We start from the raw sequence: 20,060 nt of genomic DNA on the forward strand, positions 1-20,060 counted from the left end.
GGAACAACGAGATGTTCTAGGTTCATTTTTGAGTTTTCTCAAGGGACTCTTGATTACTTTTAGTGAAGAATACTGTTTAGAAATCAAGATCTGGATGCAAAGTATGCTCATTGCTATGGAGGTATCATTACTCCTAGAGCCTCTAAGCTCATACTAGGAAATTTATATATTTATAAACATATACACACACCATATATTTCTCTATCTATCCATCCCTCCTTCTCTGTATGTAATGAAAATTATTCTCAAACCCCCAATTCCAACCCAACACCCTAGAGACATTCTAACTGTCCCTATGTCCATGCTTCTTTCTCTTTGGCCAACAGTGAGAAACCTGGCTCCCATTTTCCTTAATGTATTTGTTTGCAAAATCCTAAAAAACTAAGTACTTACTTTCAGAACTCCTACCCACTACCATTGAGAAAAGCACATATACTAAAATTGGAGCGATACAAAGATCAGCATGGCCCTTGTACAAGAATGACACCCAGTATTTGTTTACTGTTCTTTTCCGGGGTGGGGGGAATAGGGTCGGCACAGAGAGGAGTGGTAAAATTTTCAGATAACAAAATGCACAAATACTAACTACACTTTATTAATTTTGACAAATATATCTTCATTGGGTTTTGGAACATTTTCCATTTTCATCACCTCCAAAATTCCCTTGTGCTGCTTTCCTGTCACTCCCCACCTCCTATAAAGCAGTCACTGTTCCGATTTTTTACAATAGTTTTGTCTAGCACTTCATAAAAATGGCATACTTTTTTGTGCCCGAATTCTTTTGCCCAGCACTGCGATTTTAATGTTCATCCAGGATGTCACATGGATCAGTAGTTCATTCCTTTTGTTGTCCCATAGTAACTCCTTGTATGGATAATCAGTTTGTTTGCCCACTTTATATATGAGCTAAGAGATTCAGAGTGCCTAAAGTCTGGATGAGAAAAATTCCAAGGGCCTCTGAGCCAGAAGTATTATAAACTCTTGATTCTTAGTTTGGTGTTCTTTTCTTTTTCTTTTACCAAAGCACCAAATTTTTAAAAAATAACAACTGGGGCACCTGGTGTTTCAGCTGGTTAAGCACCTGACCTTTGATTTCAGCTAAGTCATGGTATCAGGACTGTGAGATGGAGCCCAGGGAATCTGAGATTCTCTCCCTCACCCTTTTCCTCTCCCTTTCCACTCATTCATAAGAACTCTCTAAAATAAATCTTTAAAAATAAACAAATAAATAATAAAAATAACAAAAACTCCAAGGATATATTTTAACCATATAAAGTTAGTGATGTATAAGGAACTACCTACATATAATCACATCACAGGTATAATAATATTTTTCAAAATCACCACTGTGATACTTTCCAATGAGTTCTTAGTAGGAAATGAAAAATATCTAAAATTAAAATGTTATTAAATCAAATGAAAATATTTTTAAATCTTTAAGAATATCTATAGTTAACATTGACATTTCTTCCATAATCTGTAAATTTAAATTCCCTCCTAATCCTTACTTCTGCCAATGCTGATTTCAAATTTACCCGGCATTTCTTAAATATCTCTTAAACATCTACATAATTAAACATTATAACCAGTCCTCAATGAAAGTAATTTATACATTATTCATTAATTTCCTCAGTTTATTAAATTTATAAACTACCAAGAAGAGTACTCTCCTTATTCTAGCCTTTCTGGGCAATTTTTACCCTTTTGAATTTCTCCTCAGGTCTGTCAAATCATCCAATTCTAATTCCCTACTTAGAAAATGTACCAATCTCTCTCTCTTTAAAACATAACATAAAAGACAAGTTTTTCTTCAACCCATAATCTTTAAACTCCTCCTCAAACCACAATTTAGTAATTCTGTACTTTTCTGTAATTTTCCTGTACTATGAAATGCTACTACATTTCATTTCATGAATTTCATTTCACGATGAAAGTTTATGGTAGCACCATTCAAGGTGACGTAAAGTCATTGCCATAGACTGAAGGGCCAAAAAGTAGAACACCGAGAGTGAGACTGCCATTAGAATGGGTTGTCCCACCACCTCCCCTACTGCCCAAACACGCATACCCTGTGTCTTGGCCCAATCTAGATGAACTTCCTGAAGATGAAGTAGTGGAGGAAGTAACAGAATTTGAGTTCTCTTCCTCAAAAGTATAAACAAATCTATGGATCAGTTTTATTAAATGTAGGTCCCAATGTGAGGTTCCCCTCTAATAGGTTTCTAGAATTCTCATGTATTCTAAAACAACATTCATCTCACAAGAACATGGTGAAATATAAAGCGTACCTTGAAGTACTGAGCATCTGTAGATACTGTATTAATTTGAAATGCTCCTACAAGTTAGGGGTTATTATCCTAATTTTCCTAAGGTGAAAACAGATTAACTTCAGACTTAATCAATCTACCATACATATGATGACCTGAGAACTTAGTCTATAATAAAAATAAGGTAGATGAGACCAACTGACTTACTGTATTTCGTTTACAAGTCACAATCTTTAGCTCATAATTTATATGAATGAAGGCCCTTCATGAAATGAAATGTAAAAATTTAATGTAAATGAATGATTTCATTTATGTGAAATAAAATGCTAATTATGATTTGGAGTGAAGAAAACGAAAGGTTTAAGATGAATCAGAGCACTGAATACAATTCTATAACAAAACTTCCCAATTCCCAGTCACTACACCAAGGACAAATGATGGTTTGATTAACAGCTATGGCAAAGAAAGCTATTTAGTACCTGGTTTCACCTTTTTGGTTTCAGGTTCCAAAAATTCCTGTGAACTTCTTTTTTCATCAAAACAAAATAAAAATTTTTGATATAGCCAAGATTTCATGCCCGAAGAGCTAGACCACAAGTCTAATGAAATTCGACTTATTTGAAAGAAAAAGAAATGATAGGGATGTGATGTCACCTGCTCATTCTTCTTGTGCGCCATTAGAAAAACTGTACAAAGTAGGTTAATGTTTAAGATATACTTTCCTGAACTCCTTAATACTTTCATCCTACTTCTTCTCTAAAAATATAGTGGCCAAAATAAAGATCTATGGAAAGCAATGATTAATCCAGAGAACTAATGTAGGTAGTCAGGCAACTGATCAATTCATCATCTTCAAGTATTAGCTGACGATAATAAGATGGCAATGGGAAAAGAACATAAGAAACTCTTGGAACACGGCAAAATGCCTTGGAAATGAAGGAAAAATAGAAACTTTTGGTTCCAGTTAAAGTGTCAATGAGAATATACTTCTATCTGAAGAAAAAAAAAAGTGTTAACAGGAATGCAGATAAAATAAAGACAATTAAAGGTAGTAAATAAATTTAGAAATTGGATTACTAAAAGTACCCTTACAAAGCTTACAGAGAAAGTATCTTTTAAAAATATTTTCTGGCCTAGTTGTTCCAAAGTAATAAAGAGAATAAGCCAACAATCAAACATACATTTTTACTGAACACCTAGTAAATAGATGGTTTTGCATAGGTAATGTGATTTTATTTATTTTTAAAAAGATTTTATTTATTTGAGAGAGAGAAAAACAGAACATGAGTGGTGGGGAGGGACAGAAGGAGAGGGAGAAGCAGACTCCTCACTTACCAGGGAGCCCAACTCAGGGGCTAGATCCCAGGACCCCAGGATCATAACCCAAGCCTAAGGCAGAGGCTTACTCGATTAACCAACCGAGCCACCCAAGCACCCTGGTAATGTGATTTTTAAATGAATTAAATATAGTCTCTTGCCCCATCTTTAGCTGGCAATAAGGTTGGGGCACCACGTTTCATATAAGACATAATAGAAATGGAAACAAAATGCTTAGGAAGCCTGGAGAAAAGAGAATTCGAATGGAAGTGTGGCAAAAAGGTTTCACAGAAGTGATATTTCCACTGGACTTCAAAGGACGGGCAGGTATTTAATAGGCATAGATAGAAAAAAAGTTAGAGCAAGGAAAAAAAACCGGAATAACATAAGAAAGGTATGGGGGTTAGAAATAAGTGTAAGATATATTCAGGAAAATCCAAGTGTATATGAGTGGGGTGGAAAAATAGTGTTCATGGTAAAGAGAGAGAAAATGAGAAAAGAAAAGCCTAGAGAAGCAGATTGGAAAAGAAACTGAGGAATCCCTAAACACTACATAATAAGTTCATTTTTAGCAGTAGGGATTCAAATTATTTTGGGCCTTAGAGACACACATAATCTAGGTTCTTACTATCAGATAAGCCTGCAAACAAGTTAAATTTCACTTTAACAACTATGCTGTCTTGCAGTCATCAATCAGCAACTCCCATGTGAAATTTAAAATCGGAATAAATGCAGAAGCTGGTTAAATGCTAAATGTTAAAAGATATCCAGCTGCTCAATGGTCAACATGATTATAAACAGGTTGACCACTTAATTTATCATCTAAACTGGGATTTTTCAGAATAAAGGGGGGGAGACACTATTAATAATTACACTAGTATAAATTCAGAACATCCCAAGCAAACTGGGATGAGTGGTTAACCTAGTTTTAAAAACTCCCCAAATCAAAGGGACTCTTACATTCTCTTCAGTGGGAATTTCCAACTGTGGAGCAGGAGAATTCAGTATTAGATATTGAGATCAATGGCTATAGCATTTTAAAGAAGCACATACTAAAAATGAGTAACAGATCTATTTTATAGTAGCAGAGACATGAAGGGTGAATAACTTCATGCAAATCTGTATAAGACTTCTTTATCTTAACTAATGACAACCATGAACACAAAGCAACTACACATTGATTACTAACCTCACAAGCACATTTAGACTTAGATAGTATTCCCTAAGTTTCTGTTTTTCCTATTTGAAAACAAGTTAATTTTCAACTATACCAACCATCTCAAAGCACATTACTTTTTATTTTAATACAAGAGAGAGGAAAAATATCTGTTTTTACTGCTAAAATTACAGAAAACACTATAGCTTGGCAAAAGATTGTTATGTGGATGGTTGCAACTTGGCCTTTAATCTTTTGCCAAACACCATACCACAGGTGTTCTGAATTACCAGTAAACCCAGATGTGAGATATTTCAAATCCAACCAGAAATTGAGACAAAACAATCCTATGGTCTTCATGAATGAAACCAAGAACTTCTTTTAAAAAGGGAAAGGAGGGAGCACCTGGGTGGCTCAGTGGGTTAAGCCTCTGCCTTCAGCTCAGGTCATGATCTCAGGGTTCTAAGATCGAGTCCCGTATCGGGCTCTCTGCTTGGCAGGGAGCCTGCTTCCTCCTATCTCTCTCTCTGCTTGCCTCTCTGCCTACTTGTGATTTCTGTCAAATAAATAAAATTAAAAAAAAAAAAAAAAAAGGAGGGGAGGAGAAACCAAGAACTTCTAATGTGTAATGTTAGCACTTTGGGAAAATAATTTAAATTCTTTCCAAATATTCATTCTAGTTAAAGTCTAAGACCTGATAAAGAAGGTCTTGACACTGCAAAAAAAAAAAAAAAAAAAAAAAAAATCAAACTTTTGTTATTAGAAAACATTTACAATCACCTAATACCACAGGTTGGCCAACATTTTCCCCTAACAGGACAAATAGCAAATTTTTAGGTTTTGTGGGCCACAGAGTCTCTTGTTGATAATACAGAAATGAATGGAGGGGGTGGTGATCCAATAAAACTTTATTTAGAAAAACAGGTGGTGGGGCTGGATTTGGTTCTCTGGGCTTTATAAAAGTATAAGCGCCTTTGTATCCCTCATCTTGGACAGTGTCTGGTACATAATATATGATCCGAAAATGTCTGTCAATGAATCCTATTATTTAATCAAAAACATAAGCAAAATGTCTGAGCTATCTTGTTACACTGTGTTTACTGAATGTTATTTGAGACTAACTTCCTAGTTAGAATTTGTAAGTTGGTATTTCTCACAAAATACTTCAAAATTTCTTTTCATTTAAAAAACTGTAATTGTAATATTAATCATGGTCATGTCACTACTGAACTCTGGTTTACCCAAGATTAATACTAATTTTCTGGCTCCTTGGCCATTTACATAAATAGATCATCTAATTACATAGTGTAAGGACCAGAGCTGAAAGGTCATGTTGAGTTAAAGCTAGAGTTAATACCATGGCAAGTGAGAGTGAAAGGCAGGTGGAAAGAAGCCTGAGGAGAAGACTGGTGTGCAGAGGAGAGAATGGAAGAGAAGACAGAACTGTCTGTACCATGCAGTGAAGATCTGAGAGATTTCTCTGTATTATAATAATAAATCTCCTTTTTATTAGAGCTTCTGTGAAAGGGCTTCTGTTCTTTGCAGTTAAATGATTCTTGCCTAGAAAATGGATTATGAGACATTTGAAGAAGAGTTAATATTTGAGCTGAATTTTTAAAAAATGAAGAGACAGGGATTCCAGTCTACATGGATTAAGAGGGAACAGATTTACCATCCTGCCTGAAACAACAACAAAAACAGAAAAAAAGAAAGAAAGAAACAGACATTAGACATTGGCTAGTATAGGAGAGTAATCCCTGACAGAAGGAAACAAAATGAGCCCTCTTCTAATAGCTCCCTGCTTAGAGAGTGCTTCCAGGGAGCAGAGAGGGGAAGAAGTCAGGTAGAGCTCAGCTATCTTCCTGAGTTGAGGAAGCAGGAGTCCAAGCTTGCTAGAATATGTCCAGTAGAGTACCACCAAGGAGACAGTTGTAGAAAGATAGTAGAGTAGATCTGCAGAGGGCCCCCTGAAGACTTTACTGAGTAACATCAGCAGAAACTTGTGAGTAATCTACCTGAAGCAGGAGAACTAAAAGGAGCAGAGGGACCAATTTCAGGGGTCAGACAGTGGCAGGAAGAATTTGTTTCATCCAGAATGGGAAAAAAATCTCACAATTCACAGGACATCGGACAGAATAATCATAAGGTTATTGCCTCAGTAATGGAGCAAAATGCGCCCTGGATAAAGTTCATTTTGTTTCCACCTGGACAGGCATAAGAATAGCATTGAAAGTGTCAAACATTTTTCAAGTAAGTGTCAAAACAATTTCCAAGTAAGTGTCCCAGAATAAAACAGAATATTTCTAGAAATACAAAATATCCTAAACGCAAGGTTAAATTCATAATGTCTGGCATCTGAAAAAAAAAAATTATCAGACATGAGAAGAAATAGAAAAATACAGCCCATAATGAGAAGAAAAAGCAGCAACAGAAACAAGCCAACAACTGATAAATATTGGAGTCAGCAAAAATATCAAGATAATTCTTATAATCTGTATGTTGAAAAAAGTGGAGGAATGCTTGGACATGTTAAGCAGAGATGTGGACAATATAAAAAAAAGGTGAATAAAAATTTTCATCTTACTAGAGATGAGAAATAAATGTTTGAGATGAAAAATACAATAGATGGGATTAAAAGTACATTAGAAATGCCATGGGTGCCTGGGTGGCTTGGGGTGGCTCAGTTCCTGATTCTGGAGTCCCAGGATCAAGCCCCATATAGGGCTCCCTGCTCAGCAGGGAGCCTGCTTCCTCCTCTCTCTCTGCCTACCTCTCTGCCTACTTGTGATCTCTGTCAAATAAATAAATACAATCTTTAAAAAAAAAAGAAAAAAGTCTTATAAAAAAGCCAGAATGAAGGATTAAGAATTTGAGAGCAGCAACAGAAATTACCCAAAATGAGGCACAAAATAATCCTGGGGGGGGGGGGTGGTCAAAACATTTAGTAACCCACGCAACAACTTTAAGCAGACTCATACATATGTAATTTGAGTCTTCAAGGTGGAGGATAAGTGCTATATAAAATTATATTTTAAAAAAAGAGGAAAGGACAGTATGGACTTCAAGTAGTGCATAAGAGCAAGCTATACAGATTATGGAGAGGGGGAAAGAAATGAGAAAAACTGTGCATTTGGCTATAAATCTGACAAGGGCTGACAAATAACACAGCTAGAAGCTATTACCTCTAAGAAAGGAGGAGGACCAGGATTAGGATGTGACGGTAAGGAAAGAGAGAATTGAGAATATTTTAAAGGAAGAAATCATAGGAATTCATGAATAACTTTGTACTGAAAAGAAGAATGTTAAGAGGTTGAAATTTTGAAAAGGACCAGACTAGTTGAGTCCTAGCTTCTCTATTTACTATTTGGACTTGGAGAGGTTATTCAATATCTCTCTGGCTTACTTTCCTCATTAGTAAAGTAGAGATAATAGCAGCACCTATGTAACAGGGCTGTTTTGAGAATTAAGTTAGTTAAAACATGTGAAGTACTTTGGCCTGTAATAAGTGCTTAATAAACACCGGCTATTGCAATTCTCAAAACTTTTGGTCTCAGGACTATTTTTGCCTCTTAAAAGTTATGAAGGACCCCAAAGAATTTTGCTTACTTGTGTAATGTTGATCAATATTTACCATATTAGAAATTAAAACTGAGAAATAAAGTATTAACATTTTCATTCATTAAAAATAGTAAACCTATTACATGTTAACATGAGTAACATTTCATTTTTCCAAAGAAAAAAACTGGTACAAAGATAGAAACTGTTTTACATTTTTGTAAATCTCTCTGACGTCTGGCTTACTAAGAGAAAGCTGGGTTTTCATATCTGCCTCTGCTCAATCTGTTGCTTATGTTGTTTTGGCTGGGAAAGACAACCAACCAATCTGTGTCCTGTAGAAGCTTACACACCCAAGAAAGCTAAGATAGCATCTTCTGGGTAGAACGATGAAGTTTAAAAAGGGGGACAGCATAGTATTCGTTCTGTAAATCTTAAGAGTGCTTAAGAGGAGAATAAGGGATTAACTATAAACTACTCTAGTCAGCTCACAAGAGAGAGCCAGAGAAACTTGTATTTATCCCACATGGGATATAAGGAGAACTGTAGAAAGGATGGAACCACAAAGAATTCCCATATAAGATAATAGAGATTCATAGTTCTACATAAACAGTAAGGAAATGCCTGGGCCTGAGCTGAGAGTTTAGAAAGTTTAAGCATAAGAAGCCAGATTTCCAAAGAACACAGAGAAAAAGAGAACAGGGCCAAGGAATGGAATCTGAGGCAGGTGGGGAGGCCAGGGGGGTGCTAGACAGAAGGAAAACAACTGAAATCTTTTTTGTGTGTGTGGGCAAAAGATTATTAAATAGAAAAACTTCACTAGAGTAGATATGTGAATGGCAAATAAGCACATGAAAAGATGTCCAGTAACCGTAGTCCTTAGAAATGAAAATTAAATCAATGAGGTATCATTACATTCCCAATAGAAAGGATACAATTTAAAAAAGACTAAGCCAGAACGAAATGTTGAGAATATGGAGAAACTGGATTTCCCATACACTGCTGGAGGTAATGCAAAACGGTATAGCTCTTTTGGAAAGGAGTTTGGTAGTTTCTTATAAAGTAAACTAACTATATGACCCAGCAATCCTATCTCTAAGTATCTGTAAGAGAAATGAAAATATATATTCACATAAAGACTTGCACATGACTGCTCAGAGCAGCTTTATTCATAACAGTCCAAACTGGAAACTATCCAAATGTCCAGATCCCAGTGAACAGTATAACCATATAATGGAATATGACTTAGCAACATAAAGGAACACACTACTCATCCATGCAAGAATATGGGTGAAGGCACAAATAACTACATATTGTGTATTCCATTAACATGAAATTCTGTAAAAGGTAAAACTGTAGTAATTATATTATATATTGTAATTATATAGTAATTACAGTGACAAAACAGATCAGTAGTTGCTCGAGGTGGGGAGGAAGCTTTGATTGAAAGGGACACAAGGAAACTTTTTAGAGTAATAGAAGTGTTCTATATTATCATAATTGTGGTGATGGTGGTTACAGGATGGATACATTTGCCAAAATTCATCCATCTGTATACTTAAAACTGGTAAATTTTGTTGTATGTAAGTTATACCTCAGTAAAACTGATTAAGGAAAAGAACAACGGACATATCTTCATCTTACCTGTCACTCACCAGGATTTCTTAATGTCTGACAGAAAATGGCACTAGGTAGGAAAGTACAGATGCAGAAATCATTGATTAGAAAGAACAGGGAGTTGATAGAAATGATGCAGTCATAAGAAGAAATATGTCATTTTAATGAGATTCCAAAAATGAGAATATTTATTTTTTAAAGATCTTATTTGAGAGAGGGAGGGAGAGATCACAAGTGGGGGGGGGGGGGTAAGAGGGAGAAGCAGACTCCCCACTGAGGAGGAGCCCAAAACAGGGCTTGATCCCAGGACCCTGGGATCATGACCTGAGCTGAAGGCAGCCGCTTAACCAACTGAGCCACCCAGGCGCCCCAAGAAAACAATTTGCTTCTAAAAGAGACCTTGACCAGTCCAAAATAGGTTTCATTGTAATAGAATTCTTTTGTTATGTTCTAAAAACTACCTAAACCAGAAGCATCCCAGACCATCTCTACCAAAAACTCTGTGTGCAAAGTCCCTAAATCTCCATTTAAATTTCTCCCAAAGAAATTACTTAGTGGAGTGCCTAATTGGCTCAGTTGGTTGAGTATGTGACTCTTGATCTTGGGATTGTGAGGTCAAGCCCCACAGTGGATGCAGATATTACATAAAAATAAAAATTCGTTAGGGGCACCTGGGTGGCACATTCAGTTAAGCAACTGACTCTTGGTTTCAGCTCAGGTCCTGATTTCAGGGTTATGAGATCAAACCTCACATTGGGCTCTGTGTTGGGTGTGGAGGCTGCTTAAGATTCTCTTTCTCCCTCTCCCTCTGTTCCCCCCTCTTAAAAACATTATTTTACAAACTAAATCAGAAAGAGGCACTATTCTAGAAGGAATGTATACGTGTATACACACACATATGTGAACTATGTTTGCAACAGCTCCGAGTGAATAGTATTAAATAGCATATATGATTTCTTTATAAAAACACAGAATCATCATTACTTCATGGAGATGTAAGCACCTCAAAGGAGCTCATCTACAAAACCCACTTAGGATACTGCCAAGGTACTTAATGTATTCCTTGTCAATCACCCTGGACTTAAGTAAGAAGATAATTCAAACAAAGAAAAGAAAGATCCTTTGACCATACCAAGTTTGAAGTTCCATGAAGCCATAGTGCTTCTGTTTCACCACTATCTACTGGCCCATGGTAGGTGACAACCACTTCAATTTTAATTACAATTTATAATATCATGACTTTTTTTAAAATATGCGATTTTTTAAAAAGCAATATGCTAGGTTTTCCTCTTTATAAATTTTGTTGACTTGTTACAGAACTTCCTTTGGGCTTTCTCTATACATTTGACTGATTTTCAAACATCTTTAAAATCAAAAGAAAACACAAACAATGAAACAAAACAATGTTAGGAACTGTAGAGAACAAAGCTGAATGACTATCCAGGGTCTTTACCTTCATGAGGTGGTTTGTTTATGTGTGTCACAATATACATAAAACTTACCATTTTAATTTTTTGAGTGTACAAGTCAGTGGTACTAATGAGCTCACACTATTGTGTAACCATTATCACATCCATCTTTAGAACATTTTCATCATCCCAAACTGAAACTCTGCACCCATTTAACAATAAATCCCTATTTATCCCCTCCCAAGCCCCCGGTAACCACTAATTTATTTCTGTCTCTATGAATTTGACTATACCACACATCTCATGTAAGTGGAATCATATACTATTTGTCCTTCCATCATCAGCTTTTTTTCTACCACTTTTTATTGCATATATAGGCACCACGCACTGAGGACACAAAGAATGGCAACATACAAATCTGCCCTCATGAAATTTATACTCTAGTAGGGAAGTCAGACAAGTCAATAACAACAACTTGCATGTCAGTGTGGTAACCGCTCTAACAGAGGTACAAAGTACAATGATGGCACAAAGGATTAATTAACTCTAAGGAAAGTAAAGAGCACTTCACAATGGAGGTAATGTCTCAGGACATTTTAAAACAGGAAGAATTCACTGAATGGACATGTCATTTCATCCAGAGGAATGGCATACATTCATTCATCAAACATTTAAGGAGGGGCAACACTATCCCCAGCATGCCACACCTAGGACAGTCAGAGTCCCCACTTTCCTTAAACTAAAAGTAAATGCAGAGACACAAGATATGCATCCGAGGAAGAGCAAGCAGTTCAGACTAAAAAGCAAAGTGCCTGGGGAAGAATAAGATGGGGCTGGGAAGGCATTCAGGTATCAGATCATGGAAAAGTCATCCAGAGTTTTACTCTATACTGTAGGCCAGCTTCAAAACTTTAGAGTATATAAGAATCATTGATGGCATTTGCCAGAAGTACACATTCCTTGACAACCCCAGAGGATTTAATTTCATATGTCTGGGATGGACCTCAGAATCCTTATTTTTTTTTTTTTTTAAAGATTTTTTAAAAAATCTTTATTTGACAGAGAGAGATCACAGTAGGAGAGAGGAAGGGAAGCAGGCCCCCTGCTGAGCAGAGAGCCCGATTCGGGACTTGATCCCAGGACCCTGAGATCATGACCTGAGCCGAAGGCAGCGGCTTAACCCACTGAGCCACCCAGGCGCCCCAGAATCCTTATTTTTAATAAGTGCCCCAGGTGATTCTAAAACAGACATATCCAAAGACTACTTTTGAAGTACATCTCTGTACTTCATGATGTGAACTACACATCATATAGTTCATGATGGCTTCAAAGAGAAGAATTATATGAAAAGATTATATGTTTTGGTTTATTAATTTTCCCCCTGGTTACAATGTAATACATGCTTTTATAAGATATAAAAAAGCACAAGAAAGAATTACTTAAATCTACCACCTTCACATTTTATTATTTCTCTAATGTTTATATTATATACACTCTTATAACTCTTATACAGAAGGATCATACGTACTATTTTGAAGCATATTTTCTTCACTTAGCCAAGCAAGTGAACACTTCCCCTTTATATTCTTTCTTAGTCAGATTTTTGATGACTATATGGCAGACTATATATATCATATTGTAAGGGCCTATTTAGCCAGAGTGATTCCATTGGGTTAAACAGTGATTTTGTTGTTTATGCAGTAAAACTTAAACTGACCCTGCACACCCCCCCCCCCCCCAGGGGAACTTACTTAAAAGCAAGTCCGGGAAACCAGTAGAATGTGGTCAACCAGTCCCTGAAAACAGAGCCCAAATACAAGGGCGGGTCAGGTCAGATGGAGACAACCGAGCCCGAATGCGGGGATGAGTCGGACCAGATGGAGACATCCAATTAGTGGAGAGCGCATACTGTCACCCTAGCTACCGAGGAGTGTGGGCCCCACCTTTTGGGCGCCTTTTGGGAGCCAATTCTGACCAAGGTGATAGGCTAGTTCAAATAGCTACTATGGGGTGAACTGTAATTCAATTGGCCACCCAATTGAATGTGTGACCTAGCATGACTGTGCAGCTTTCTCTGTGTGTTACAATCTCAGTGGCCACCTGTGTGTGGTGAGGCTCAACCACATGGCCTTTGCTCTATAAAACTTAGTCTGTGAGGCTGGGGGTGGTCACCCTCTCTGTAAAAGGCGGCCCCGAACGGTCTGTTTGATTCTCGATGCTTGGCGCGAAATAAAGCTTTGCTTGACCTTCGCTTTGTATCAGTCTCATTCCTTTGACCACGGACCTAACAATATACATGTAATTATCCTTCTTTTTATTTTTTTTTAAAGATTTTATTTATTTGTCAGAGAGTGAGAACACAAGCAGGAGGAGAAGCAGGGAGAGGGAGAAGCAGGCTTCCCACTGAGTAAGAAGCCCGATGTGGGACTGCATCCCAGAACCCTGGGATCATGACCTGAGGTTATTAACAATTTTTCACAGTTTCTCCTGTACCACTGTCAGTATGTCATCATTTGGATAAAATCTGGGTTTTAGAAGCATCACTCTATTGACATTGTAAGGGCTGAATTTGAAAAGAGGTGAATTCAGAGACAAACTGAGAGCCTACGATGGTCCAAACAAAAATAATGAGACCTCAATTAAAGTTGTAACAATGGAAATGGACAGAGAATGGATTTGAAAGTCCACAATCTACATGTAAAGTTCTGTTATCTGTTTAAGACTATATATATAGAAATAATTCCTCTTTTTCAATAAATATTTATCAGAGCCCTACAATGTATCCAAGAATAATTAGTGAGAGAAACATACCAGGATAAAAGAACACAACACAGCTGCACTTTTATGTCTGTGTATACGTGTAGGATCAGGGTTCCAACTGCATCTAAGTAATTCAGAGTCTTCCTTCTTATCAGAGGAAAAACAATTCCCTATTCTGATTCTGTAACTGCAGAAGTAGAGCCAGAAAATGTCATAGTTGTCAACAAAAGCTTGACCTTCTGTTCTCAAGTTATATGCTGGGGCTGGGGTGGGCATTTAACGCACTAAACAAGAAACTGCCCATGATCAGGTTTACTTCAATTTTTTAAATGAATCTGCATATACCGGGGCTTTCTGCCAAAAAAGCAAATGTTTCATGCATTTGGCTCCTTGTCCTTTTATGTGGCTAGTGTCCAATATCAACTTGGAGATGTCCCCATTTCAAAATCTGCCAGCTACTGAAACATGGGTCAAACAAAAAACATTTTTCCTTTCTATGAAAAAGTATAATGTATCATGACAAGGAATCTTATTAGGTAAAGCTGAGCTCGCATAAAAAATGCTTATAGTGAACCAGTTCCCCCAACTTCTTTTTTTTATACTAATGCCCATTAAACTTCAGATTTCAAAAGTAATGATTTTTTAAATAATTAAACGTTAGATTCTTGAATCACACATATCCAAAGATTCTTTAGTAAATCTAACATACCTCAAGTGATGTAAATGAAAAAAACTAGAAGCATATCTTCCTTTTGAGATAACATTTCTTTTTATTCATCTACCACATAATTTTTTCAAAACTAGAGAGATCTCATTATCACTTTTGATAATTCAAAGTATACATACTCAAAAAACTTTCCCACACTTAGAAATTTCCAAGTTTTATTTATATTAATTGGTTTATTAACTTTTAGTGATCTTGAAGCTTCCATGCATAAAAAAAGCTCTCCTTTAAAAGGCATCCCTTGGAATGCCTGGGTGGCTCAGTTGTTAAGTGTCTGCCTTAGGGTCAGGTCATAATCCCAGAGTCCTGGGATTGAGTCCTGCATCAGGTTCCTTGCTCTGTGGGAAACTTGCTTCTCCCTCTGCCTACCTCTCCCTCTGCTCGTGCTCTCTCCCTGACAAATAAAGAACTAAAATCTTTAAAAAACAAAACAAACAAACAAACAAAATAAATAAAAGGCATCCCATCTTCACTTCCAAAAACACTTTCTTAATTAACAGACCACAAAAAAACACAAAATACTAATATTAATTTCTTACTTGTCCTTCTCATGTCTATTTAATTCTACATAGTCCTAGGTGAGTAAAATAAGCATATCTGGGTCTAGCTACTTGGTAATTTGTAGTATCTTTTATTCCAAATTAAATATGTACTATTATAATAACTGAGGCATAATTCAGAATGAAAATCCAGTGAATTTCAAGTAATTAACATAGGTAGAAAAATAATACATATAAAACATATAAAATTAAAACGTACTTTAGGATCTAATTATTACATTAAATTCTATCTCCACAACAATAGCCATAATCCTGGGCCATATCTCATGGTCCTTAAATCTAATCAGGCTGTTCTCTAGTTGGGACACAATTTATTATTTACCTTTATTTTACTAATAATCTGAACGATCCCAGGACATGCCAAAAAAAAAATGCCTTTATACTATAGCTTCATCTTCTGAAATATTAATACTTCAGGAACAGCAATAGCTATTATCATCAAGGTAATCTTTCTAGAAGATAAATCTCACATCAGGAAAAAAAAGTGTAGGTGAAAATAAGACAAAACCCATAATGAGGGGCGCCTGGGTGGCTCAGTGGGTTGGGGCCTCTGCCTTCGGCTCAGGTCGTAGTCCCAGGGTCCTGGGATGGAGACCCGCATCAGGCTCTCTGCTCAGGGGGAGCCTGCTTCCCCACCATCTCTGCCTGCCTCTGCCTACTTGTGATCTCTCTCTGTCAAATGAACAAATAAAATCCTAAAAAAAAAAAAAAACAACCAACCCATAATGAATCATGTTAAGAGCTATGAGACAGTATCTCATGGTCTAATATCCATTTAACTGAAATCACACAAAGAGAGAACAGTTCAAAAGAAATACATGAAGAAATAAAAGCTGAAGAGATAATGCCTGAGAGTTTTCATTAAATAAAAGATACCAAACCACAGAACCAAGCAGTTTAGAGAATACCAAGCAAAAGCAAATAGACACATCGTGTTCAAAAATAAAGGCATATCGGGGCACCTAGGTGGTTCAGTCAGTTAAATGTCTGCCTTAAGCTCAGGTTATGATCCCACTGTCCTGGGGCTGAGCCCCAGGTCACGTACTCTGCTCAGCGCAGAGTCTGGGTCTCCTGCTCCCTCTACCTGCTCATTCTCTCTCTCTCTCTCTCGCTCTCGCTCTCAAATTAATAATCTTCAGGGGAAAAAAAGTAAAGGCAAATCATATCCAAAGACAAAGAGAAAAAAAGAATCAAAGATAAGAATTATAGCAAAACCACATGAGTGAGACAACAACAGAGTGGTAAAGTGGGGAAAAAAAAGGGCAATCCACAATCCTATACTCAGCAAAAATATTTTTTTGAAGATTTTATTTATTTATCTGTCAGAGAGAGAGAGAGAGAGATTGAGCACACAAGCAGGGGAGCAGCAGGAAGAGGGAGAAGCAGGCTCCCTGCAAAGCAAGGAGCCCAACATGAGACTTGATCCTACGACCCTGGGATTATGACCTGAGCTAAAGGCAGATGCTCAATTGACAGAACCACCCAGGAGACCCCTAGGCAAAAATACTTTGTAAAAATGAAAGATAAAATTTCTTTCAGAAAAACAAAAACTGAGATAATTCATTACCACCATTTTTGCCCTACAATAAAATAAATGTTAAAGAAGTTCTTCACACAGATGAATATAGCAACAGACAGAAACCTGGATCCACACGAGGAAATCAACAACACTAGAAGTGACAAATGAAAGTAAATATAAAACTTCATTTATTTCTTATCTGTAACTGCTCTTTTTTTTTTTTTAAGAAAATATTTTATTTATTTATTTGTCAGTGAGAGAGAGAACACATAAGCAAGGGGAGCAGCAGGCAGAGGGAAAAGCAGGCTCCTTGCTTCTGGAGCCTGCTGTGGGACTCAATCCCAGGAGCCGGGATCATGACCTGGGCCAAAGGCAGATACTTAACCAACTGAGCCACCCAGGCATCCTTATTTGTAATTGCTCTTAAAAGATAAAAAGCAAAAATAATAGCAACAACTTTTATGAAAGTAAAATGTATTAATAGAAGCACAAAAGATAAGCAGGAAGAATCAGGAATCCTTATTGTACATATGAGATTATGTACTATTATATGATGGAGACTTTGGTTAGCTACAAATGTATATTTCAAACCATAGGGCTGCCACTAAATTAATTTCAAAAGGTATAAATAAATAAGCAAATAGTGGAGAGAAAGAAAATAAAAAAATATCCAAGTAATCCAAAAGAGGAAAAACAAAGCAAAGAATGGACAATAACAGAAAACAGCTAGCACAGTGGTAGATTTTTAGTCTAACCATATTACTAATTACATTAAATATAAACAATCTTAACACACCAATGAAAAGATTATTAGACTAAATGAGTAAGTCCAACTATATGGTATATATTTTCTACAAGAAACCCATACAAAAGTATAAATATGTTGAAAGTAAAAGGATGAAAAATGATATGTTGGGAGACAACTTCCATGGGTCTCTACTATGGTAGCATTTTTTGAACAGACTTCTCAGTACTTTACCCACAACCATCTCCCATCTGCAGTTCTTCCTAATTAATAGTCAATAAAATGGAGATCCTAAAATGGAGATCCAGGAATCTCTTGTCTACTGCCAGTATCTATGAAATTTGTGGTAACTTAACTTGTTAGCTTTCAAAAAGGTAAAATTTCAGGCCATTCAAATTCTTGACATATCCTGTAAACACTAATAGAAAAAAGCTAGAATGGCTATATTAACAAGAGACAAGAAGATTTCATAACAAGGAATACTGCCTGGGATAAAGAGACCACCTAACCAAGAAGACATAATAATCCTAAATTTATAAGGTCCTAACAACACTTCAAAATACATGAAGCAACAACAGACATAACTAAAAGAGAAAAAGACAAATCCACAAGTTGGAGACTTCAACACATCTCTCTCAATATTTGCTGAAACAAGCAGATAATACGCATATGGAAAAATTCAACTTTACTAGTGAAAGAAAATATACAAAATCACAATAAGCTATCATTTATATCTATAAGAATTAATTTGGAACTTAAGTCTGACAATTCTAAATGTTGGTGATGATGCAGAATATCAGAACTCTCACACACTGCTGGTGGGAATACAGTTTGGTAGAACCACTTTAGAAAACAATTGGAATTACCTAGTAAAGGAGACATGTGCACACTCAAGCTCAGCAATTCTACTACCCTAGTATAAACACATAAATTCTTACACATATGCACGACAAGACATGCGCAACAGTTTTCTTAACAGCATTGTTTGTAATTGGGGATTAAAAAAAGGAAACAACTCAAATGTCTAAAGAAAGAAGAATGGAAAAATTAAAATTATGGTATAGTCCTATAATGCCAATATTATACAACAGTGAAAATGAATGAACTATATCTATACAATTCAACATGGATGATGTCCAAAACATGGGGGGGGGAGGGGGAAATCACAAAAGAACAAGCACACATAAATAGCTCCAAAAAGACAAAACTACACAATCTATTGTTTAGGGATATATACATCTGAGGTGAAACTATGAAGAAAAGCAAGGAAACGATTAACCAAAATTAAAAACCAAAATTATTAGACAGGAGAGAAGGAGGCAAATACTTCAAAGATATCTATAACATTCTATGTCTTACTGTAGATATTAAAACATATATTTGTTATATTCTTTACATATATTAATCTATATTATAGAGAGTATCTGCATTACATATTTAAAATTTTAAATGCTTATAAAGAACAAGCAATAAATACAGATTCACTCAGCAAATATTAAAAACCAAAATAAAAAAATAATGAAATACAAATACATTAGGTCCAACTGGACATTGAGACTCACATGACTCAAAAAGATCACTTGGTTATACTTAATAAAATATAAAATATGAAACAACATTGGAGGAAGGCAATGTGAACTAGTTTCTCTTCATCAGGAGTCCTCACAGCAATTCAAGGAATATTCTTTGGTTCTCCCCATGTAGCAATAAAGCACCAGGGGATGAAATCATGGGGATTGGTGCCATAACTACCCTAACTTAGGAATACCAAATAGCAACCACTATCTCCAGTCCCATAGACTAGCTTCAAAACAGACTTGCTCAAGAATTATCATATCCAGGGAATGAATGTTTCACACCTAAAAACATTAACTGATGGAGCACACCTCTCTCCATTTCTGGATGTTACATTAGCTTCCATCCCTGCTGAAATCACCAAAAGTCCTAAGGGCCTTTATAACTTGCAGAATTTCAAGTAATTAATGCTCTGGTTAAAAAAAAAAAAGCGGGGGAGGAATATGTGGTTGGCTCAGTCAGTTAAATGTCTGACTCTTGATTTCAGCTCAGGTCACGATCTCAGGCTCATGAGATAGTCAGCCTGCTTAAGATTCTCTCTCTCCCTCTGCCCCTCCCCCTTGCCTGCATATGTACTTTCTAAAAACAAAAAACAACAAACAAAAATACCAAAAGTCCTAAGGGCCTTTATAACTTGCAGAATTTCAAGTAATTAATGCTCTGGTTAAAAAAAAAAAAGCGGGGGAGGAATATGTGGTTGGCTCAGTCAGTTAAATGTCTGACTCTTGATTTCAGCTCAGGTCACGATCTCAGGCTCATGAGATAGTCAGCCTGCTTAAGATTCTCTCTCTCCCTCTGCCCCTCCCCCTTGCCTGCATATGTACTTTCTAAAAACAAAAAACAACAAACAAAAATA

General features: G+C 36.4%; 1 protein-coding gene and 1 pseudogene across 3 annotated transcripts in view; one reads left to right on the forward strand and one right to left on the reverse strand.

Annotated features, from left to right (window-relative positions):
* The window catches only part of REV3L (REV3 like, DNA directed polymerase zeta catalytic subunit), a 184,304-nt gene that overhangs the window by 147,637 nt on the left and 16,607 nt on the right, over window positions 1–20,060 (reverse strand). The gene's annotated exons all lie outside the window — the stretch shown is intronic.
* Window positions 420–511, forward strand: LOC132018876 (U6 spliceosomal RNA; annotated as a pseudogene).

Source organism: Mustela nigripes, chromosome 5, assembly GCF_022355385.1.
Source record: "Mustela nigripes isolate SB6536 chromosome 5, MUSNIG.SB6536, whole genome shotgun sequence".
In the NCBI taxonomy this organism is placed as follows: Eukaryota; Metazoa; Chordata; class Mammalia; order Carnivora; family Mustelidae; genus Mustela; species Mustela nigripes.